The 26,374-nt window shown below is 47.1% G+C and overlaps 1 long non-coding RNA gene across 2 annotated transcripts; it reads right to left on the bottom strand.

Annotated features, from left to right (window-relative positions):
• Positions 1-3,025: 3,025 nt before the first annotated feature.
• LOC119364707 lies at positions 3,026-5,387 on the bottom strand. Of its 2 annotated transcripts, XR_005175059.1 has the most exons (4): positions 4,686-5,387; positions 4,224-4,600; positions 3,547-4,117; positions 3,026-3,403 (listed from the first exon to the last, which is right to left on the bottom strand). It is a non-coding gene; the product is annotated as an uncharacterized LOC119364707 (long non-coding RNA). The 2 variants fall into 2 exon arrangements; XR_005175058.1 differs by having other exon boundaries at positions 3,026-4,114.
• Positions 5,388-26,374: the final 20,987 nt, after the last annotated feature.

Here is a 26,374-nt window from a genome sequence, read left to right as displayed (position 1 = left end):
CCTGACTGCTGGGACCCACCAGCTACATCTTCGCACGCAAAGGAAGTGCGTCCGGGCAAAAAAAAAACGATTCACCCCTCTGACTGCTGGGACCCACCAGCTACATTTTCACACGCAAGGAACTGCCTGACAGTCGGGACCCACCTGGTCGAAGCGTACGTAGCGTTGTCATTCTGGTCGCGAACGTGTACGTACATACTGGTCATTGTAGAGGCGCGCACGTGTCGTAGTAGAGGCGCGCACGTAGCATGTACACGTACGTACAGCGGCCAGGGTGCAAGAAAGAAAATACGGCCACGTATGTGTACATACGGGCGGGGTCTCGAACGCCTAGTCGCACATACGTACGGCGAGGGCTCATGTTCATGGGGGCTCATGTTCATGGGGAGGCAACAGAATGCGTCGTGTTCATGGGGAGGCAATGAAATGCGTCGTGTTCATGGGGAGGCAACGGAATGCGTCGTGTTCATCGGGAGGCAACGGAACGCGTGGGAGCCAACCGTCTTGGACGGAACAGGCGATGGAAACGAGGCCTGGCGTACCGCAGAACGGAGGAAACGGACCTCGTACAGTCGAAACGGGGGTCCTGTTGATCGGGAGGGGTGTGGCGTACCGCAAAACGGAGGAAACGGACCTCCTACGGTCGAAACGGGGGTCCTGTTGATCGGGAGTGGTGTGGCGTACCGCAAAATGGACGAAACGAACCTCCTACGGTCGAACGGGGGTCCTGTTCATTGGGAGGGGTGTGACGTACCGCAAAACGGACGAAACGGACTTGTGTTGGAGCGCTACGGTCGAAACGGGGGGGGAGGGGGAGGGGTGTGGCGTATTGCAACACGGGACTCCACACGATACTGTTCATCTCCACCGTCGACCTCCTCCAGCCTCCACGAGCTACCGTCGACCTCCTCCAGCCTCCACGGGCTCCTGTTCATCCAGCCTCCACAGTGCGCTAATCCACCGGCTACTGTTCAACCACCCCTCCACGGGCACCCCTCCACCGTCTACTGTTCATCCAGCCCTCCACACGACGGGGTCCTGTTCAACCACCCCTCCACGGCCACCCCTCCACCGTCTACTGTTCATCCAGCCCTCCACACCACGGGGTCATGTTCATCCAGAGGCAACGCCACCGCTCACTATTCATCCACCCCCTGCCCCCGCAACGCTCACTGTTCATCCCAGAGGCAGCATCGATCGGCTTCACTTAGCAGCAGTAGCGAAGGAATCGCTCCATCGGGTTCAGTTAACAACCATCGATCAATCGCTCGGGTTCAGTAACGCGTAGCCTGCAGTGCAATCGCTCGGGTTCAGTTAGAGCCCAACGCCTCGCTCGGGTTCAGTTAGAGCCAACGCCTTACACACACGCGCGTACGTACGAGAGAAACACGCATCGCTCCGCCCCCGACCTCCCACCGTAACCGGCAACTCCCCGAAATTTTCCTCCCCCTCGCTTCTACCACGGTTTTTTCCGTCATGGACGGCCCAAATAATGTCATGCAGCTGCGTCTCCGGCCCGCCCAGGACGAAAGCCCATTTTCTGTCATGATTTTTTGTCATAGAAGTAGGAGCCCACCACATCTATGATTATACCGGGTTTTGTCACAATTATCGTCATAGAAGTGTCATATGTATGATAGAATTTTTTTTCGTTCGGCCTAAAATGTCACGGATGTGTCCTTTTTTTGTAGTGTAAGTGGGCACAATCTCTGCTTTGACAGGACGTGACAATGAGGCGTCAGACTTGACAAATTTTTTACAGCTATATATACATCCGGTCTATTCTGCTAATATTAGCAGAATAGTTATTCCGATAATAGTTCTGCACTGCACGCTCAACGTGAGGGCACTGCACTTTCTGTAACAAAAGGTACTTCAATAGAGAGACTAGTGAACTTCGCGTCGGAAAAAACTACATGCAGTATTTTTTTGGTACTGTTTTTGCTATAGTTTTTTAACCGTTTGTCGTAACTAGGCGTGTAATATACCGTTGGAAAGCTATGGATTAGGCGCAACTTCGCCATGTTGAACACTTTTCGAGATTCCTCGCGGTTTAAGAGCAGTTTCGAAGACAGTGGGCGCCCAAGGAGTGACAGCAAGCGTATTTTCGCGTTTTTTCCCAAACCTATTATCGGAATTAAGCAAATGATACGCCGTTGGAAAGATAACATCGAGGCGCAACTTTTTAATATGTATTACTTTCTCTAATTCGTTACGGTTTAAGCGCAGTTTCAAATTTACTTAATCGCGGAATTCTGTTTTTCAATTTTTTAGAAATTTTTGGTACTGTTTTCGCTCCAGTTTTTTAACAGTTTGTCGAAACGAGACGTGTAATACGTCATTGGAAAGCTATGGGTAAGGCGCAACTTTCATATGTAGAAATGGTTTTGATATTCTTTACGGTTTTAAATTAATTTTAAAAATGGTTCGGCGGACGACGAGTGGCAACGTTCCTTTTTCGCGAAATTTTTTACAAACCGCTTGTCAGAATGATTCAAATGATACGCCATTGGAAAGATATCGACGAGATGAAATTTTTTCATGTAGAACACTCTCTCTCTAATTCCTTACGCTTTAAGAGCAGTTTTAAAATTAGCGGAATGCGGACACTGTTTTTCGCAACACCCAAATCGACGAGTGAACTTCATCCGACAGAAAACCGCACTGCATCGTACGGAAATCGCACTGCATCAGACAGTCAGGTGAACTTCTTGATTTTGTTTTAAATTTGTTATTTTGTGTATTTCATTTTCACTTTGGATGAACCAAAGTGCATTCGACGAGCAACTACACTACATCGGACGAAAAACCGTACAACAATAGCTAGAAAAGGGGACGCCATTTGTTTTCTGCTACGAGACTAAGTGACCCATATGGTCTTTTTGTCCTTTTCTAACTACTGTGGCTTATCTTATCTGGACCACACGGTCAAAGTTAATGAACCACACAGTGAAGATTAGAGAGCTGCATCTTGTTTGTGAAAGTAAACCCCGGGACAGAAATTAGTGAACTACATCTAAAAAGAAGTGAACTTCTTTGTGATGTTTTCTATTGTTTTTACGAAGGGAACCACAAGAGTGCACTGCACTCATACACACAATGCATTTTACAAGCATACATAAAACAAGCAAAATCGTCACATGTGACAATACAAAATATTTTCTCACAAAATACACTCATGACCGAGGGGGTGGACTGTACGCATACACACACCGCATTTTGCAAGCATACGCAAAAATGAACTGCACACGCACGACGCTTGTGGGTTGCTGTCTCGTCGGCGAGTGGGTATGCTCCTGGTGGCTGGGGCAGTCTCCGGTTGGATCTCGCATACCTCGTCGAGGTGGAGGACGTCTGTAGGTAAACTTGCAGCAGCGCCTCCATAGCCTGTGTGGGCCACCAGCTGAACAACAATCAAAGTACCACCGGTGATGTGGTTAACATTTTTTCAAGTGAACTTTGTGATGCAGGTAAGTAGGTGGAGCACTGCTTCAATCTATATAGTGAACTGCAAGAAAGGATGAGAGATGGGAGGAGGAGCGACACCATAATGGAAACGCCATGCTGCAGTGCAAGGTGGGCTACTCCACCCGCCATCTGCTTGGAGTCACGACACTAGCAACGATGACCTCGCGTGGTGGCTATGGATGAACTACATCAGGGCGGGCAGTGCACTGCTCCCGGGATCTGGTTGAACTACACATGGAAAATCCAGAAAAAAGGTGGAAAAGATAAAAAGGGGGGAGGGGGAAACTACTCTGAGCCGCACCGCACGGCGAGGTGCACTGCACCATTCGTCACCGGCGAACTACACTGGTGCGGCGCCCACGGCACTGACGTACTACATCCGGAGGTAGGAGAAGAGAGGGGAGCGGGACAGCCCAGATAGTAGAGCTCCGCCATGGGACTGTCTAAGGGCGGCGAGCTGCAAGCGCGTCGCCGACGGACTGCAACGACTCCCAACAATGAAGGGACGACCACCGACGGCACCGAAGGAACAACGGCAATTGCGAGTTTTGGTCTGGTGGCGAGGCGCTCGTTGGAGGCCTCACCAGAGCCGAAAGAATGGAGCCCACACCACTCTCCTCCTTGGTATGTTGCAATTCAGTTTTAACTGCTGGAGCACATGATGAAATTTGGTTAAACGCACAAACTCGACAATATATATACAAAATAAGAGGTTGTGCTTACAAGAAAAGATTTGGATTGTGGGAATTGCTCACCGAGTCGATGAGGCAGAGGCCGGGCAGGCTCCTACCGGTGGAGAGCGCAAGGGAATTGCAAGACTTGTTTAGCACACACACCAAACTGCTATGGCAGTGAACCTGGAATGGCAGACAACAGCGTGTTCATGGAAAATCAGTAGCTTGCAGTGCCATGGAGGAGAAAACACACATCAATTGCAATCGAACTGCACAACCATCATACTGCAGAGACGCATATATTCGACTACAAAAACTGAAAACAAAATGAACTCCTAAAAACATAAGTATTTTGCGCTGCATGCCCTCAAAACAAAATACTTCAGTTTTTGCATTTGGAGACCCTAATCATCGCAGCCATCCATGACTTTTTCATTGATGTCCCCCTGGTGAATTCTCTGCAAGTACAAACATCACTGAACTACATGCCAATAGTGGGCAGAGATGGTGGGGGGCAGAGGATAGGGTGGGGTTTGCTCTCACCCGTGTGGGGGATTTGCACGCTGTGTTGATGAACTGCACGTGCGCCGGTGTGCACTGCACGGTGGAGGTGACCTCCTACCAGCACCTCGCCTCCACAAGCCCGACGGAGCACCCCCTCGACAGGATCTGGTGGCGTGGGGCCGCGACAGCCAGCCGACATGGGATTCGGTGGCCGATGGATCCGCGGGAGGAGTAGTTTGCCCGAGAAGGAGGCGAAGGAGAAGTGGGTGCGGAGGCAACCGACTGGATCTGGCTGGGGTGGTGCAGGGGAGGCGGCCCATCCGCTCGCCGGCGCCGGATTCGACAGCCGATGGATTCGGCCGAGGGAGCTCCACGGTGGGTCGGGGACGGCAAGGAGAGCTCGGCCAAGAGAGGAGCCATGGCTGGGCATCCAAGAGCTAGCAGGGGCGGCGCGCGGTAAGGAAGGTAGGGCACTGGGAAAGCCCTGGTCGCCGGATCCTTTCCACGGGCGCAACCATCTGGATCCACTCCAGGGCGCGGCAGACAGGGAGCTAGGTGATGGAGTGGAGCGGCAAATCGAGTGGTGGCGGCGCGCGTCCAGTCCGGCAGCGGCGATGAAGGTAGTTGGATAGGGTGGCAGGGTCTTAGGTTGCTGGAGCCGCGAGAGGTGGAGGTTGGGGGTGGAGCGGGAGAAACATGGGAGAGAGGTGGGGGTTGACTGGGAAGAAGGTGGGTTAAGTGGGGGAGGCTGCTCGGTTTGTCGTGCGAGAGTGGTTCGGTCAGTTGTTTTTGAAGTGCAAAACTGTTAGTAGAATAAGTCTAGTGTTATTAGAATAAGGTCTTAAGGGGTGTTATCGTAATAGACCCAATATATATATATATATATATATATATATATATATATATATATATATATATATATATATATATATATATATATCCTGCCTTCGCGGCTAAGGGTTGTGTTTATTATGAAAAGACAGATACAATTCTTTTACACAGGAGAGCCGAAGTGTATTATTCAAGGAACCCGCCTTGCAATGCCAAAGACAATCTGAATGCCGAATATATCATCATTAAAGACTGGTTCAAGGGCTACTGTGGGAGTCCTGGACTAGGGGGTCCTCGGGCGTCCGATTTTTTGATGTGGGCCGGACTGGTGGGCCGTCAAAATACAAGACAAAAGATTATCTCTCGTGTCCAGTGGGGACTCCCATATGCGTGGATGGCAAGTATAGGTGTCTGGATATGTTATTCCTTTCTGTAAAACCGACTCTGTACAACCCTAAGCCCCTCCGGTGTCTATATAAACCAGAGGGTAGATCGAAGGCAGGATCACAACATTGCTAGGCTAGCTAATCTAGGGTTAGCCGAATCGATCTCAAGGTATCAACTCTTGTAACCCCCTATACCCTCGAATATAATCAAGCAGGATTAGGGTTTTACCTCCATTAAGAGGGCCCAAACCTGGGTAAACACTGTGTCCTTTCTCCATACTTACCATTGATCCTTAAACGTACACCTTGGGCCCTCGTACCCAAGATCTGTCGGTTTTGACACCGACAAGCGGCCTATTCGCATATAGCCCATTTACAGCCCGCTAACTCGCGGCTCATTATGGCCTATCCCAATTAGGCCCAGTAGCATCATCTGGGCCATCCAATATGATTCCATCCCATTGTAACTTCCAGCCCATGTATGGCTGAGGGAGTCCTCGACTAAGGGGTCCTCGGGTGTCCGGTCTACTGGATATGGGCCGGACTGATGGGCCGTCAAGATACAAAGCGGAAGGTCACCTCTCGTGTCCGGTAGGGACTCCCGTATACGTGGATGGCAACTTTAGGTGTCCGGATATACTCTTTCCTTTCTGTTAAACCGACTTTGTACAACCCTAAGCCCCTCCGGTATCTATATAAACCGGAGGGTTATATCGAAGGCAGGATCATAACATTACTAGGCTAGCCGAGCTAGGGTTAGCCATTACGATCTCGTGGTAGATCAACTCTTGTACCCCATATACCCTTCGAATATAATCAAGCAGGAGTAGGGTTTTACCTCCATTAAGAGGGCCCGAACCTGGGTAAACACGGTGTCCTTTGTCCATTGTTACCATCAATCCTTAGATGCACATCTTGGGCCCCCCTACCCGAGATCTGCTGGTTTTGACAGCGACATTGGTGCTTTCATTGAGAGCTCTACTGTATCATCGACAGAAGGATCGATGGCTCGCCTCTTCATCAATGATGATGCTGAGTCTAGGGAGACCTTTCTCCCCGGACAGGTCTTTGTGTTCGAAGGCTTCGTGCTTCATGCCAACTCGATCGGCCACCTCGAGCAGGTCGACAGTTATGCCCCCGGCCACCAGACCAGGTTTGGAAATCTGAATTACATCGCCGGTATCCAAGGAGATCTGGTCTTCGAGGCGTTCACGGCCCCGGTTGCCGCACCTTGCCCCCATGAAGGAAACTCTTCGGATCCGCTCTTAGATCCCGTCCAGGGGTCGATACTCACACCCACCTCGGCCGTAGATCTGAAGCGGGTAGTAACGTCCGAGGACGGGGGAATCACCCCCGCTGGACTCTCTTCGACCATGGAACTTACGATCGGAGACCCAGATGCGGTTTTGGACTTGCCTCTGGACGTTAGTTCCGAACTATCAAAGTCTGTGTCGATCGGGCCCGATCAGGTGTCTATCATCGAACTTAGCCCTCCAGATCCGCGAAATCGCATCCAACTTTCGCCCTTAGACAACGCGCTAGGCTTAATGCAATCCCTCACCATTGCAGAAGGCTTGCCTCCTAACTGCACCCAGTACAGGGCGGAGGCGGAGAGTGGGGAACTTTATGACCCACTCACCACCCACTTAACAACCACTGTCGAGGATTTAACCGACATGCTAGACTACGTGTCCGAAGACATCGACAGGGCGTTGGATGGCCACCTCAACCTATGACGTATACATGGTGGACACTCCTGACAAAAAGGACGATGAGGATAACTAGAAACCCGATCAGCACAAGTCCGTCGATAAACCACCAAAGCGCCGACGTCAGCGGCACCACTCACGATCGCATCGGGCGGATAGTAATACTGGTTCTAGAGACAATGAGACTCTGGATGATGCCGAAGATCCCGAACACCCCATCAAGCCCACATCCGAACAGGATGAGAGGGAAGAGGGTCAGTATAGCCCTGAGCACGCTGATCATGAACATTCGGAAGACAACAACTATATGCCAGTCTCCGAAGAGGATGTTAGCCTCAGTGACAAAGACATATTGTCCCAGAGGAACCCCTCGAGCAAGAACGCTTCAAGAGACAGCTCATTGCTGCAGTCCGGAGCCTGAAAAAGAAATAGCAGCAACTTAAAGCTGATCAGGATACACTCAATGAAAGGTGGACTAAGGTCCCGGCCGCCGAGGAGTACGGCCACGAGCGACCTACCAAAAGTTACCCCAAGCACAAGCTGCTGCCACAATTCGAGGACGAAGCCCTCGAGCCAGTACCATCGAAATACAATCAGGCAAATCAACCAGACCGACCACCACGTGGAAGGGATAAAGCGGCATATCAAGCCGAATACCAGCCTGCACCCCCTCGCCGAAGGGGCAAGGAGATAGCGGCTGCGAGTTACACATATGACTTGCAACAGGACCTGGCCAATAAAGCCGGTCAGACTAGATCGATCTATGGATCACGAGGCTGTGCCCCAGCACGAGATAATGGCTATGAAGTTCGGCGCGATGACCATTACAATATTCGGGATCAGAACCGAACTCAGATGTCATCCGATCTCTGCCGTGATGTCACACGATATAGGGGCGCCGCACACCCCATGTGCTTCACCAATGAGGTAATGCAACACCAGTTTCCGGAAGGGTTTAAACCCGTGAACATCGGACAGTATGATGGAACAACGGATCCGACCATCTGGACTGAAGATTTTCTTCTCCACATTCACATGGCTCATGGAGATGACCTCCATGCCATTAAATATCTTCCTCTAAAGCTGAAAGGACCAGCGCGGCACTGGCTGAACAACCTCCCAGAAAACTCCATTGGAACCTGGGAAGATTTGGAAGACGCTTTTCGGGACAACTTTCACACTATGTCCGGCCACCGGATGCTGACGACTTGAGTCACACAATCCAGCAACCAGGCGAATCGACTCGCAAGCTTTGGAATTGGTTGCTAATTAAAAAGAACCAGATCATGGACTGTCCGGACGCCGAAGCTTTAGCGGCCTTCAAACACAGCGTCCGGGACGAATGGCTTGCCCGACACCTCAGGCAGGAGAAGCCGAAGACCATGGCAGCCTTAACTGCACTTATGACCCGCTTCTGTGTGGGTGAAGATAGCTGGTTAGCTCGTAGAAGCAACAGCGACCCCGACACTTCCAAGGCCAGGGATGGTAATGGTAAACCTCGCCACAATAAAAACAAGCGCCAGAGCAACAATGACGACGCAGATGATACGACAGTCAATGCCGGATTCAGTGGTTCTAAAACCGGTCAGTGGAAGAAACCTTTCAAAGGCAACAGGGGCGGTCCATCCAGCTTGGATAAAATCCTTGAGAGGCCCTGTCAGACTCATGGCACACCCGATAAGCCTGCTAACCACACCAAGAGGAATTATTGGGTTTTCAAACAGGCCGGTAAGATAAATACCAAACACAAGGGAAAGGGACCTCCAAGTGACGAGGATAATGAGCCCCATCAGCCGAACACCGGGGGCCAAAAATAGTTTCCCCCCGAGGTGAAAACAGTGAACATGATTGATGTCACTCACATTCCCGAAAGGGAGCGCAAGCGCGCACCAAGGGACGTCTGTGCCGTAGAGCCCGTGCCCCAAAATTCAACCCATGGTCAGTCAGTCCGATCACTTTTGATCGCAGGGATCACCCAACCAGTATTCGTCACGGTGGTTCGGCCGCCCTTGTACTGGATCCAACTATTGACGGATACCATCTCACTAGAGTCCTTATGGACGGGGGCAGCAGTCTCAACTTGATTTATCAAGGCACTGTCCGCAAGATGAGCATTGACCCATCAAGAATCAAGCCTAGTAACACTACCTTTAAAGGTGTGATACCGGGTGTGGAGGCCCATTGCACGGGCTCACTGACACTAGAGGTAGTATTCGGCTCCCCAGACAACTTTTGCAGTGAAGAATTAATCTTTGACATCGTCCCTTTCTGCAGTGGCTATCACGCACTGCTCGGACGAACTGCTTTCGCCCGCTTTAATGCAGTCCCGCACTATGCTTATTTGAAGCTTAAGATGCCTGGAACCCGTGGCATTATTACAATCAATGGATATATGGAGTGCTCCCTCCGTACTGAAGAACACACCGCGGCCCTTGCAGTCGAGGTGTATGGCAGCCTTATCAAGCCAACAATATGTTGGACATTAAAGCCAACAACATCTCTAAACGAGTCCGGCCTACGCATCACTATGACAACTCGATGGATCTGGACGTCGATTAGCAGTTCGGCCTCCGCCGACTGCCCCATAAGGGTGCGGATTACGTACTGCGCGTACATAACTACACACTCAAAATACCTTGGGCAGCGCTGGAGGCACACTGCAGAACATGTTCATAGTACGACTTGACCCTCTTTGGATGTCATACATCTTTTTCACTATAGGTTCATTAAGAGCCCTATTTGCTATATGGTTGTATCAGGGGTCCTTTCAAGGCTAGTGTTTCCCAACCATTAAATACTCCTATCAAAGGACTTATTACTAAGGAGAAACTACGCAGACGTGCGGCAGGGCATCACTAGAGTTTTTGAACTATTATTTTTAGGCCATGTGTTAGACTTTCCCTTATGTAATTTTTTTCTTTTTTCTCTTTAGGCATGTAACACGACCTTAACATTCATGTCATTGTCTATTGAAACAGCCTCGACATACTAATAAGGATATAAAGGAAGCAAATGATCACCGCCTTTTTGATTGGGCTCTTGTATTATCTTGTCATCCGTATTCCCTCCTTGCTTTCAACTCACATACGTGCTTCGGGACGGCCTTCATACCAGGGGCTGTATTCGGCCCTGCAAACTCTAAGTCCGAACACCTATAGGGAACTCTTCGGTGTCCCGGATATTGCATTATATGCATCGACTCCGAATCATGTCTTTGGTCTATAGTTGGGTTGCCCGGCTCCTGTGTTTGCCACCTTATGTTCCGCATGTTTGGCTAAGGTAGTAAAGGGAGAACTACTGCGATTGTATTTCTGGTTCATCCGGTTAAGTATCTCAGTAGAGAAAGATGAAAACTGACTGTCATGATACGCGAGAGCGGGTCAGCGATCCGGTGACTTAGTGTTATACTACAAATCGTTCGCGATTTATGCCATGTTATACGAGGGGCCGGGCTTCGACCAGCCGCGTTGCAAAGGCGCCGTACTCCGGATCGCCATTCACGCAACAAGGGGCTAGTACCTAGCCCCACCTATGGACTCTTATGGCTAAGTGAAAGTGATAAAGCCACATAGTCTGATTGCCTTATTCATGTCGCAAGACGCCTCCTATATAGGACCAAGACATTGGATAAAGTGCGGACATGCGATTACCGAACACCCCAGTATTATTTACATGGGGGTAGAAGCCGACGACCGGCAAACTTTCAAACTTATAAAATAAACAGCCAAGCAGGAGGATTAACTAACAATATCATAAATGCAAGCATAAATATTTCACATTATGAGTTCATTACACGGTCTTTATAAACCGGACTCCACCACTCAAATATGATATCCTTTGTACATTGACCCTCTACAATGCGGGCTCCCTCAAGGACCTCGCCGAAGTACTTCTCCGGCCACCGATGATCCTTGCCTTCAGGCGGCCCCGCGGTGGCAATTTCGGTGGCCTTCATCTTCGCCCATTGTAAATTGAATCGGGCGAAGGCCATCCGGGCACCTGATAATCCCCAAGTGCAGGGAATCATCATAGCAATTTCCAAAGGTGGAAGTGATAAGTATGCAGTGTCGAACCCACAAGGAGCTAAAGGCAAGATCAATATTCTCTCAAGTCCTGTCTACCACTGATACGACTCTACGTACATCGAACGTTTGCTTCCAACTATAAAAGAGAATTAAAACTATGTTGTGGGTATGAACAGGATAACTTTGCATGGTATCGGATAGCTAAAATATAAAAGTAGGTGCAGTTATCATAAAGTTAGAATATATTACTAAATATTATAAATAGCGAGTGGGGAATAAGGGTGGGTCGGTGTGCGGAACTATCCTAGGCAATTGTTAACAAGACCAGTAATCACTATTGCAATTTCATATGAGGGAGAGGCATAAGCTAACATACTTTCTCTTCTTGGATCATATGCACTTATGATTGGAACTCTAGCACGCATCCGCAACTACTAAAGATCATTAAGGTAAAACCCAACCATAGCATTAACATATCAAGTCGCCTTTATCCCATACGCAACAACCCCCTTACTCGGGTTTATGCTTCTGTCACTCAAGGAACCCACTATAAGCGAATCATGAATGTATTGCAACACCCTGCAGCAGAAATCCCTCACGCTTGCGCGACACGGAGGGCACAATAGGACAACACCAAAATAAAACATACAACTCATACCAATCTAGATCATCAATCAACCCAAAGACAAAGGATATCTACTCAAAACATCATAGGATGGCAACACATCATTGGATCATAATATGTGGCATAAAGCACCATGTTCAAGTAGGGATTATAGTAGGGTGCGGGAGAGTGGACCGCGTAAAAGAGATGAGGATGGTGATGATGATGGTGATGTTGATGAAGACGATCACCGCGCCGATGATTCCCCTCCCGATGGCACTCCGGCGCAACCAAGAGAGAGAGGAGTAGAGGTTCTCCCCCTTGTACTTCCTCCTCCATGGCCTCCCCCGTGGATGGGGAGAGGTTCTCCCTCTGGTTCTTCGCCTCCATGGCGATGATGGCCCCTCCGGGATCCTCCCTCATGGCCTCCGGTGATGATGGCCCCCTCCGGCAGGGTGCCACAGAGGGCCTAGATTGATTTATCGTGGCTACAGAGGCTTGCGGCGGCAGAACTTCCGATATCCCTTCTGTTCTAGGGTTTTCTAGATTTATAGGAGGGGTTGGCGTTGATTTCACGTCAAGGAGTCCCACGGGGAGTCCACGAGGCAGGGGGCGCGCCCTAGGGGGGCACCCTCCACCCTCGTGGTGCCCTCGGGACTCCCCTCCGGTAGATTTTCGTTCCAATATTTTTTATATTTTCCAAAAAAATCTCCGTTGATTTTCATCGCATTCTGAGAACTTTTATTTCTGCACAAAAACAACACCACGGTAGTTCTGCTGAAAACAACGTCAATCCGGGTTAGTTCTAATCAAATCATACCAAAATCATATAAAACTATTGTAAGCATGGCATGAATACTTCATAAATTATAGATACATTGGAGACATATCAGCATCCCCAAGCTTAATTCCTGCTCGTCCTCCAGTATGTAAATGATAAAAGAAATAATTTATGAAGTGTGAATGCTAGCAAGTGCATAAGTTTGATCAATGATAGTTTCAACCACTTTTTCTAGCATCATTATATATTATAACAGTAGCTCAACTCATAAAACCTCTCATGATCAAGTAACAAGCTATTCACATGTTAAAGTATAGATCATAAACTTTCTTGAAAACTAACAAACTATGTTCTCAGTCATCAAACAATTGCAGTTCATCTTATTTTCGGGAAGGGTCTATGTAGAGCTTTGATTTATCAAACTCCACATACTCAACTATCATTTAATCTTTCACAATTGCTAACACTCACGTGACATTTATGGGTTCAAAGTTATAATCGGGCATAGAGAAACATAGGGGCTTATAGTTTCGCCTCCCAACCTTTTACCTCAAGGGTAATGTCAACAACAATACTTTATGAAAACCTACATCCAAGTGGATATATATATCCGGATCGCTCCAACACAAAGTGCTTGCCAAAGGAAAAAGTGTAAAAAGGAAAGGTGAAAATCACCATGACTCTTGTATAAGGGTGGAAGGTAAAAGTAAAAGATAGGCCCTTCGCAGAGGGAAGCGAAGGTTGTCATGCGCTTTTATGGTTGGATGCGCAAAATCTTAATGCAAAAGAACGTCACTTTATATTGCCGCTTGTGATAAGGACCTTTATTATGCAGTCCGTCGCTTTTATTTCTTCCATATCGCAAGTTCTTATAAAGCTTATTTTCTTGGCACTAATAGACCATACATATTTAAGGAGCAATTTTTATTGCTTGCACCGATGACAACTTATTACTCAATCCATTTAATCCATTGGTAGGTATGGTGGACTCTCATGGAAAAACTGGGTTTAAGGGGTGTTTTGAAGCACAAGTAGTATTTCTACTTGGTGCAAATAATTTGGCTAGCATAAGAGGGAAAGGCAAGCTCAACATGTTGAATGATCCAAGACAATATAACGTCAATTCAGATATAGGAAAATATAACCCATTAAGTTGTCTTCCTTGTCCAACATAAACTTTTTAGCATGTCATATTTTAATGAGTGCTCACAATTAAAAAGATGTCCAAAATAGTATATTTATATGTGAAATCTCTCTTCCTTCAATATTCTTTCATGAATTGTTCAAGTGACCAATACTGTGTTTGCTAACTTTCAATAAATTTACCACCTATAATTATTATGTGTGAAGTCATTAATCCACATGGTATAAGCATATGAAACATATATAAATTCATATTTATGATATTCAATTCATTCAACCATTTACTCATAGGATATACGTGAAGCACGTGAGTAAATGACAAGCTACTCCAAAAAGATATAAGTGAAGAACACTGAGTAGTCAAATAATTAAATAGCCATGGGAGGACTCTCTCTCATTGAAGATTTCAGATCCAATGATTTATTCAAACAACAAGTAAAATGAAAATACGCTCCAAGCAAAACACATATCATGTGACGAATAAAAATATAGCTCCGAGTAAGGTATACCGATGGTTTTGAAGACGAAAGAGGGGATGCCTTCCAGGGCATCCCCAAGCTTCAGAGCTTGATTCTTCCTTGAATATTACCTTGGGGTGCCTTGGGCATTGTCGGTGTCAAAACCGGCGGATCTCGGGTAGGGGGTCCCGATCTGTGCGTCTTAGGCAGATGGTAACAGGAAGCAAGGGACACAATGTTTACCCAAGTTTGGGCCCTCTCGATGGAGGTAAAACCCTACTTCCTACTTGATTAATATTGATGATATGGGTAGTACAAGAGTAGATCTACCACGAGATCATAGAGGCTAAACCCTAGAAGCTAGCCTATGATGATTATGATTGTAACTGTGATCAGCCTTCTAAGGGCCAACCTCTCCGGTTTATATAGACACTGGAGAGGGCTAGGGTTTACATGGAGTCAGTTACAAGTAAGGAAATATAATATCCGGATCGCCAAGCTTGCCTTCCACGCAAAGGAGAGTCCCATCCGGACACGGAGTCTTGAGTCTTGTATCTTCACGCTTCAATAGTCCGGACGATGTATATATAGTCCGGCTATCCGGATACCCCCTAATCCAGAACTCCCTCAGGCATCCCCAAGCTTAGGTTCTTTCCACTCCTTATTCTCCTCATATCGATATCTCACCCAAAACTTGAAAACTTGAATCACACAAAATTTAACGGAACCTCGTGAGATGGGTTAGTATGATAAAGAGTAAATTATTCACTTTGGTGTTGTAAAATACAAGATTCTTAATTGTTGTCACATAATTCCTACTGTACCTTATCATTTCTACAATTTATATTGAGCAATATAAGCCACAGAAACTAGAAAACAAGCAGACTATGCATTGAAAACAGAATCTGCCAGAAACAGAACAGTCTGTAATGATCTGAACATCAACCATACTTCTTGTACTAAACAAATCCAACAAAATTAGGAAAACCTGAGAAATTTGTGTACCAATCCATAGCCAAAATAATCAGATCAAAATCATGTTTCTGTAAATTATCAAAACTAATTTACCGGGCCCAAAAGTTTCTGATTTTCAGCAGGATCAACACAACTATCACCGTAAGCTATCCCAAAGGTCTTACTTGGCACTTTATTGAAACAAAAGCTATAAAACATGATTGCTACAGTAGCTTAATCATGTGAACACACAAAAACAGTAAGCGTATATATTGGGTTGTCACCCAACAAGCGCTTTTCTTTAATGCCTTTAAGCCAGGCATGATGATTTCAATGATGCTCACATAAAAGATAAGAATTGAAAATAAAGAGAGCATCATGAAGAATATGACTAGCACATTTAAACCTAACCCACTTCCTATGCCTAGGGATTTTGTGAGCACACAATTTATAGGAACAAGAATCAACTAGCATAGGAAGGCAAAACAAGTATAACTTCAAAACTTCAGGCACATAGAGAGGAAACTTGATATTATTGTAACTCCTACAAGCATATATTCCTCCCTCATAATAATTTTTAGTAGCATCATGAATGAATTAAACAATATAACCATCACATAAAACATTCTTTTCACGATCTACGAGCATAGAAATTTTACTACTCTCCACATAAGCAAAATTCTTCTCATTCGGAATGGTGGGAGCAAACTCAACGAAATAACTGTCATGTGAGGCACAATCTAATTGAAAATTAAAATGATGATGAAAAGTTTAATGGTCAACATATTCCCTTCAGCATACATGTCATCACAATAACAATCATAGGTAGCAACTTTGTTCTCATAATCAACTGGAACCTCTTCCGAAATAGTGGAATCATTACTAACTAAAGTCAAGACCTCTCCAAATCCACTTTCATAAATATCATACTAAGATTCAACACCCTCCAAAATAGTGGGATCAATACTTCCTAAAGTTTACACTCTTCCAAACCCACTTTCGACGATAGTATTATTCATACTCCAAAAGATATAAGTTAAGATCATGGAGCATTCTACATTTAATATAGACTAACCAATATCCAAGCTCAAAACATATAAGTGAAGCACATGAAGCATTCTATAAAACCATACTCAAAAGATTTAAGTGAAGCACAAAGAGCATTCTATAAGATCATACTCAAAAGATATAATTGAAGCACATGAAGCATTCTATAAATCAATGAAGGGCTATCTCATACTAGCATGGTTCTTAAAGAAAAAGAAAAACACAAAGGACACAAATCATGTGAACAAAACAAAAACCAAGGTATACCGATAATTGTTGAAGAAGAAAGATGGGATGCCTACCGGGGCATCCCCAAGCTTAGATGCTTGAGTATCCTTGAAATATTTACTTGGGGTGCCTTGGGAATCTCCAAGCTTGAACTCTTGCCTCTCTTTATTCTTCTCACATCGGTAACTCCTCGTTCTTCGAACACTTCATCCACACAAAAACTTAACAAAAACTTTGTGAGATCCGTTAGTATACTAAAGCAAATCACTACCTTTAGGTACTGTTGTAAACTCATTCCAATTTCATATTAGCATTATATCTACTATATTCCAACTTCACCATGGTTCATATCGCCCGATACTACCCATAGATTCATCAAAATAAGTGAACAACACATAAAAAATATAATCTATCAAAAACAGGACAGTCTGTAGTAATTTGGAAATTTCGTATACTTCTGTAACTCCAAAAATCCTAAAAAAGTGACAATTTAAACAAACTGTACAGAAGTACTGTGCAAAAAGTTTCAGACCCATTTGACTTTCCAGTAAAAAATGTAAATTCACGCGCTACAGCCAAAGTTTCTGTTTTTGCACTGCACATAGTAAACAAGCACTCTAATCATCCTAAAACCAAAACTTGGCACATTATTTTTCTAATACAAAGGATATATACAAGGGGATAATTATTTTCGAAGAAACTTCCATGAAATTTTTTACATTGTTTCCATGAGCATGAACACAAGTGTACAAGGTCGACCCTCACTTCCCCAATGCATAACTTTCCAATCACTTCTCTTTCTTGAAAAACTTTTTAGGCATAGGAGGCAAGTGAATCTTTTTGTATTTTCATTATTTATTTATTTTGTATGTTTCACCCACAACTAACAAAAACAAAAAGGGAAAACAAAAACTACTTAGTGAAGAAAGCAAACAAGCACACACGAGAATATCAACCCCACGCTATTGCTTCCCGACAACGGCGCCAGAAAAGAGCTTGATAATCCCCAAGTGTAGGGAATCATCGTAGCAATTTCCAAAGGTGGAAGTGATAAGTATGGAGTGTCAAACCCACAAGGAGCTAAAGGCAAGATCAATATTCTCTCAAGTCCTATCTACCACTGATACGACTCTACATACACCGAACATTTGCTTCCAACTAGAAACAAGAAATAAAACTATGTTGTGGGTATGAAGAGGATAACTTTGCATGGTATCGGAGAGCTAAAATATAAAAGTAGGTGATGTTATCATAAAGTTATAATATATTACTAAATATTATAAATAGCGAGTGTGGAATAATGATGGGTCGGTGTGCGGAATTACCCTAGGCAATTGTTAATAAGACCGGTAATCACTATTGCAATTTCATATGAGGGAGAGGCATAAGCTAACATACTTTCTCTTCTTGGATCATATGCACTTATGATTGGAACTCTAGCAAGCATCCACAACTACTAAAGATCATTAAGGTAAAACCCAACCATTGCATTAACATATCAAGTCCCCTCTATCCCATACGCAACAACCCCCTTACTCACGTTTATGTTTCTGTCACTCAAGCAACCCATTATAAGCGAATCATGAATGTATTGAAACACTCTACAGCGGGAATCCCTCACGCTTGCGCAACACGGAGGGCACAATAGGACAACACCAAAATAGAACATACAACTCATACCAATCCAGATCATCAATCAAGCCAAAGACAAAGGATATCTACTCAAAACATCATAGGATGGCAACACATCATTGGATCATAATATGTGGCATAAAGCACCATGTTCAAGTAGGGATTACAGCGGGGTGCGGGAGAGTGGACCGCATAAAACAGATGAGGATGGTGATGTTGATGAAGACGATCACCGTGGCGATGTTTCCCCTCCCAATGGCACTCTGGCGCCACCGAGAAAGAGGAGGAGAGGTTCTCCCCCTTGTACTTCCTCCTCCATGGCCTCCCCCCTGGATGGGGAGAGGTTCTCCCTCTGGTCCTTGGCCTCCATGGAAATGATGGCCCCTCCGGGATCCTCCCCCGTGGCCTCCGGTGATGATGGGCCCCTCCGGCAGGGTGCCAGAGAGGGCCTAGATTGTATTCTCGTGGCTACAGAGGCTTGCGGCGGCGGAACTTACGATCTCCCTTCTATTCTGGAGTTTTCTCGATTTATAGGAGGGGTTGTCATTGATTTCACATCAAGGGAGCCCACGGGGAGTCCACGAGGTAGGGAGGTGCTCCCTCCACCCTCGTGGTGCCCTCGGGACTCTCCTTCGGTAGATTTTAATTGCCAGATCTTAATAGTTTCTACGAAGGCCCCTTGGGCCATGTGGCATTGGGCAGCTTGCTTATCATGGCCCCGTGACAATCCACATGTTGCCCGTCGACCACCTTTGGCTTCACATTGAAGATCTTCAACCATAGGCCGAAGTGTGGGGGAATGCGGAGTAAAGCCTCACACATGACGATAAACCCGAGATGTGGAGGAAAGAGTTCGGGGCTAGATCATGGAAATCTAGCCCGTAATAGAACATGAGTCCCTGAACGGATGGGTCGAGTGGAAAACCTAACCCTCTAAGGAAATTTGGGAGGAAGACGACCCTTTCGTCGGGCTTCGGAGTGGGAATGATCTGACCCTTGGGTGGAAGCCTGTATGCGATGGTTGCAGCGAGGTATCCCGCACTCCGGAGATCCTTTATCTCCTTCTCCGTGACGGAGGAGGCCTCCCACTTGCCGTTGGAACCGGTTACGGCCATGGTCGGAGGAGGTGGTGGTGGTGGTGAGGAAGACAGAAACTTTTCGGGCGCTGAGAGCTTGGGAGATTGGAAGGCTGAGGAGACTGGAAGGCGTGGGGAAGAAAGGAGAAATCCATTGCCCTCTTGTAGGCGGTAAAAATGCAAACCGTCCCCCCACTCGTGCCTTGAAGCTCGCCTATTCCCAATGAAACCATGCACCGTAAATGGTTGGATTACCCAAAATTTATTGATGAGCAATCCCATATTAAGTGGGCACGATCTCTGTTTTGACAGGATGGGCCAATGGGGCTTGACCTCAAAACATGGAACGTGGGATGTGAAAACGGTTCAAAATGCCGAAGGGTCAAGTCTGACGCTTCGCCAAAAAAAATTGTCAGTAAAAGACACTATTCTTATTTTTTTATATCCTGCCTTCGCGGCTAAGGGTTGTGTTAATTATGCAAGGCCGAATACAGTTCTTTTATGGAGGAAAGCTGACATGTATTGTTCAAGGAACCCACCTCGCAAAGCCAAAGATAATCCGCGCGCCAAACATGTCATCATTGAAGACTGGTTTAGGGGCTTCTGAGGGAGTCCAGGACAAAGGGGTCCTCGGGTGTCTGGTCTACTGGATATGGCTCAGACTGATGGGCCGTCAAGATACAAAGCAGAAGATCACCTCTCGTGTCTGATAGGGACTCCCGTATACGTGGATGGCAAGTTTAGGTGTTCGGATATACTATTTCCTTTCTGTTAAACCGACTTTGTACAACCCTAAGCCCCTCCGTTATCTATATAAACCAGAGGGTTAGATCGAAGGTAGGATCATAACATTACTAGGCTAGCCGAGCTAGGGTTAGCCATTACGATCTCATGGTAGATCAACTCTTGTACCCCTATACCCTTTGAATATAATCAAGCAGGAGTTGGGTTTTACCTCCGTTAAGAGGGCCCGAACCTGGGTAAACACTGTGTCCTTTTTCCATTGTTACCATCAATCCTTAGACGCACAGCTTGGGCCCCCCCTACCCAAGGTCTGCCGGTTTTGACAACGACAATGGCCCATGACGTCTTTTGGCCCATATGAAGCCCTTTGTAACTCTTGGCCCATTAACGACCCGTAGGGAAACTGGACCGTAATGAACAGTGTATCGCTTTATACCCATTAACGGCCCATTATTCCATTGCGCCGTTTCCAGCCCATGTTATCTTTCGACCTTCTTAGGGCCCATTTATTCTTGGGCTGATTTGCAGCATTAGATTACTTACGGTCCGTTACTAGCCTGTTCCGATTGTGGGCCAAATGCAGCCTGTGGTTAAAGTCGGCCCATTTGTGGCCCATTAATCTGTTGGGTCGTTTTCATAGCATGATTAAATACAAGCGATTAACGATGGCCCATTATGGTCGGCCCATGAACGGACGATTCCAACTCTGGCCCATTTACGACCCATAATGCAGTCCGTTATTGGCCCATGTTTGGCCAATTGATCATACGGCCCATAGAAGGCCCATTGACACTACTAGAAATCCACACTTTACTAGAGCCATATACCCTAGGTGAAATAGGAAAAACCATAGGGAAAGACTTTACCTTGGGCTTGCCCTAGGTAAAGAACCCTAGGTATAGTATAGTCGGTAAAGACCCCTTCCCCTATGGTGTATCCAGTAAGCTCTAGGGAAAATTTCTTTACCTAGGGGCACAAGCCCGAGGGAAAGATTTCCATATGTATGTTGCATCCCACGTGGATATGTTGTTTACCTAAAGCCAGGACCTAGGGAAAGATTGTGGGGCCCTTTTGCGCCACATCCATACTTTCCCTAGAGTTACATACTGTAGGGAAACACCATCCCCATATGTAGGCATAATTCAAACGTGTAATTTAAATTTGAATTTACAACCAATAATTCTAATAATTCAAAATGGAGACATAATTATGAAATGAAAATAACATCAAATAATTAGTATATAAGAAAGCCAATACTATATGAATTTGAATAAATGTGACATGTATCACTCTTCCATGTCCTAGAGGTTGGCGTTGGTTCCACATCAAGGGCCCCACAGGGAGTCCACGAGGCAGGGGGCGCGCCCTAGGGGGGCGCCCTCCACCCTCGTGGTGCCCTCGGGACTCCCCTCCGGTAGATTTTCGTTCCAGTATTTTTTATATTTTCCAAAAAAATCTCCGTTGATTTTCATCGCATTCCGAGAACTTTTATTTCTGCACAAAAACAACAGCACGGTAGTTCTGCTGAAAACAACATCAGTCCGGGTTAGTTATAATCAAGTCATACCAAAATCATATAAAACTATTGTAAACATGGCATGAATACTTCATAAATTATAGATATGTTGGAGACGTATCAGCACCTTCTATGCAGGCCGACGTTTTGATGGTGTCGATCCGAGGACGCGCGTCGACCAGCCGCTTCACAAGTCCGAAGTAGCTGCTCGGTATGGGCTCGGCTGGTCAAAGTTAGACTATTACGTCCTTCATGGTTCGGCCACCCTGTGTAGCTCTGTCAGCTGCTTCAGCTAATAGCTGAGGGGCGCTAGATACTCTGGCGCAACGTACTGCGACGAAAATAGCTTCTCCGTGAGCTCCCCTCTTCGATGCGGAAGAACTCGGCGGCGTCAGCAATACTCCTCGGTAGATCCGCAAATGCACTTGGGGAACTCCAAACTCGAGTCAGCAAGATATATCTCTTGTAAATTTACTCTGCATGAGAAAGGCCTTACCAGCCGCTTTCTGTCTCGCCTCTTTTATCTCCTGGCGAATGACCTGGGCTTCAACCCGGGCTTCTTTCACGCTCTCAAGAGCTTTTGTGAGCTCGGAGGCTTGTTCCAAACTCTTCTGCTCTAAGGACTCGCACAATATCATCCTTGAGCTCCTGTTCGACCTCGCCCCCGGAACCTCATGTTGTTCATGGGCGGTTCGCTCCACCTCCAACTCTGCTTTGTCAGCGGCCGCCTTGCTCACCTCTGCCTCCTTCGTGGCTTGGGCGAGGACGCTCTTGTGGGACTTGACCTCGGCTGCGCCAACTGTGAGTATAGTCATAACACTTAGTAAACTTAAAGAATTGGCACACATATTACTTTGGGTATGTAATAGTGCTGCATACCTTGGGTTTCGTCAAACCACTTATTGACGCAGTCGAGTTCCTCATCGGCCAGCCGAAGCTTCCGATTGAGTTCGGAAACCTCTTCGGCTTGGGCAGTAGCCGCCAGCATAGATGCCCGTCCAACAAGATAGTACGATACATTATCAAATTGTTTTTTTATCCTCTATCCAGATTGTTCTAATCCGGACAGAGTCTCAGGGGCTACTGTCTATACATGGGTTGAACCTTGCATATAAAAAACTTGTAAGAGAATTACATCACATACCTCAAAGCCCGTCAGTAGGCTGTTGAAGGCTTCGGTCAATCCGCTCTTCGCGGACCGAACCTTTTCCATAACCGCTGCTTGATGGGTGCGGTGCTCCTCCATGATGGAGTGTGTTACAGCGCTTCCCCAAGAGTATTAGCGGCCCCCGGATTAACAGAGGCCACCGATGGAGCTGCTGCTCCTCCTCCTTTATGGAAGGGGAGGGGACCGAGTCCAGAGCCGCATTGGTCTTCGAGACGGTGTTCGACGAGGGCCCGAACTGTTGAGGCCCCCCACCCTCGTTGGTCATGGGGGTCGCTGTGCCCCACTCTGCAGCGTCCAAGGTGTTACCCTTGGGTGTCTTATGGACGGCCTCGTCCGCCCCTCCTCGGCCAGGAGAGGTCCTTTGGGACGACACCTCAGTGTCCTCCATGGCAGGGGGGAGAAGGCTCGCAATGGTCCATCGCTCTCCGCCTCGTCAGGTGGTAGAGAATTCCCTGATGAAGTCGAGGGAATCGGGATATCACGCGGAGGGCTGAAAGGCAAATGAAGATATAATTTATATAACAGAGGCAGATTAAGCGAAACCTGAACAAGTAAGGTTTTGATACTTACGTTTTGGCTAGGGGCTTCTCCCTTTGGGCCCTCTTTGGGCTGTTTTCGGACTCTAAGTCCGAACTAGCTGAGAGGGTTATCTTCCCCCTCTTCGGCGTCGCTCCCTCCAGATTCTCGGAGGCTGTCATCTTCTTCCTCCTCGTCTTGTGTGGAGAGTCGCTCTCCACCTCCTCCTTCTCCTCTTCGTCCTCGTCTTCCTCGTGAGAGGATACGACCTCGGTCTCTCCGGACACTGCGTCTGAAGGACCTTTGCACCGGGGCCCGTCCTTGGGCCCCTTGCCCTTCTTCTTGGTCTTCTTCTTCGGCGCTTGATAGGGCACCGGGACCAGCATCACCTCCAGCCAAGGAGTGACTAGCTCTTCTGGCAACGGAGCCTGACTCTTAATCCACTCTGACTTCTTGGTCCAGCCGTGCAGAGAGGTGGGCTGATAAGTTTCGTATCGATCGAATATATAGACTAGATATATCTTCGGAAAATTAACACTTACCGGAGTGGCCAAATTCTTGGCGTCGAGGCCAGCGTCTTCGGTCTCCATGGGCCAGCTCTTCTGCGCCTTGAAGAGTAGCTTCCACATTCCCTCATGCGTCATGCCGAGGAAATCTTGTAGAGTCCACGGCTCCTCTGGATTGAACTCCCACATGGAGGAAGTCTGGTGCTGGCAGGGGAGGATGCGACAGAAGAGCATAATCTGCACTACGTTGGTTAGACTAATGTTCTTGCTCAACACATTGGTGATGCACGTCTGCAGCGTCTGCACCTCCGTCTGGGACCCCCAGTCGAGGCCCATTGCGGTCCAGGAGATGAGCCTCATGGGGGGTCTGGATCTGAACTCCGGAATTGCCCCCACTTGGTGCGGCACGACCCAATGATATAAAACCAATCTTGTTGCCAGATCTTGACAGTTTTGATGAAGGCCCCCTTGGGCCATGTGGCGTTGGGTAGCTTGCTTATCATGGCCCCGCCACAATCCGCATGTTGCCCGTCAACCACCTTCGGCTTCACACTAAAGATCTTCAACCATAGGCCAAAGTGTGGGGGAATGCGGAGTAAAGCCTCACACACGACGATAAACGCCGAGATGTGGAGGAAAGAGTTCGGGGCTAGATCATGTAAATCTAGCCGGTAATAAAACATGAGTCCCAGAACGAATGGGTGGAGTGGAAAACCTAACCCTCTAAGGAAATGGGGGAGGATGATGACCCTTTCGCTGGGCTCCGGAGTGGGAATGATCTGACCCTTGGGGGGAAGCCTGTACGCGATGGTTGCGGTGAGGTATCCCACACTCTGGAGATCCTTTATATCCTTCTCTGTGATGAAGGAGGCCTCCCACTTGCCCTTGGAACTGGATCCGGCCATGGCCGGAGGAGGTGGTGGTGCTGGTGAGGAAGACAGAAACTTTTTGGGCTGAGAGCTTGGGAGATTGAAGGCTGAGGAGACTGGAAGGCGTGGGGAAGAAAGGAGAAATCCATTGCCCTCTTATAGGCAGTAAAAATGTCAACCGTCCCTCGACTTGCACCTTGAAGCTCGCCTATTCCCAATGAAACCATGCACCGTAAATGGTTGGACTACCCAAATTTTATTGATGAGCAATCCCGTATTAAGTGGCAAGATCTCTGTTTTGACAGGATGGGACAATGGGGCTTGGCCTCGAAACACAGAACGCGGGATGTGAAAATGGTTCAAAACTCCGAAGGGTCAAGTCTGATGCTTCGCCGAAAAAAGTTGTCAGTAAAAGACACTATTCTTATTTTTATATACCCTGCCTTCGTGGCTAAGGGTTGTGTTAATTATGCAAGGCCGAATACAATTCTTTTATGGAGGAAAGCTGATGTGTATTGTTCAGGGAACCCACCTTGCAATGCCGAAGATAATCTGCACGCTGACATCGTCATTGAGGACTGGTTCAGGGGCTACTGAGGGAGTCCTAGACTAAGGGGTCCTCGGGCGTCCGGTCTACTGGATATGGGCCGGACTGATGGGTCGTTAAGATACAAAGCGGAAGATCACCTCTCGTGTCCGGTAGGGACTCCCATATACGTGGATGGCAAGTTTAGGTGTCCGGATATACTATTTTCTTTCTGTTAAACCTACTTTGTACAACCTTAAGCCCCTCCGCTATCTATATAAACAGGAGGGTTAGATCGAAGGCAAGATCATAACATTTCTTGGCTAGCCGATCTTGGGTTAGCCATTACAATCTCGTGGTAGATCAACTCTTGTACCCCCTATACCCTTCAAATATAATCAAGCAGGAGTAGGGTTTTACCTCCATTAGGAGGGCCCGAACCTGGGTAAACACCGTGTCCTTTGTCCATTGTTACTATCAATACTTAGACGCACAACTTGGGCCCCTACCCGAGATCTGCCGGTTTTGACACCGACAATGGCCCATGACGTCTTTCGGCCCATATGAGGCCCTTTGTAACTCTTGGCCCATTAACGGCCCGTAGGGAAACTGGACCGTAATGAACAGTGTATCGCTTTGTACCCATTAACGGCCCATTATTCCATTGGGCCGTTTGCAGCCCGTGTTATCTTTCGGCCTTCTCAGGGCCCATTTATTTTTGGGCTGATTTGCAGCATTCGATTACTTACGATCCGTTACTAGCTTGTTCTGGTTGTGGGCCAAATTCAGCCTATGGTTAAAGTCGGCCTATTTGTGGCCCATTAATCTGTTGGGTCGTTTTCATAGCATGATTAAATACAACCGGTTAACGATGGCCCGTTATGGTCGGCCCATGAACGGATGATTCCAACTCTAGCCCATTTATGACCCATAATGCAGTCCGTTATTGTCCCATGTTTGGCCAATCGATCATACGGCCCATAGAAGGCCCATTGACACTACTAGAAAT

This window comes from Triticum dicoccoides, chromosome 2B (genome assembly GCF_002162155.2).
Source record: "Triticum dicoccoides isolate Atlit2015 ecotype Zavitan chromosome 2B, WEW_v2.0, whole genome shotgun sequence".
Classification (NCBI taxonomy): domain Eukaryota; kingdom Viridiplantae; phylum Streptophyta; class Magnoliopsida; order Poales; family Poaceae; genus Triticum; species Triticum dicoccoides.
The sequence above is the reverse complement of the archived record's forward strand: the minus strand, read 5'-3'. Positions and strand labels throughout refer to the sequence as shown.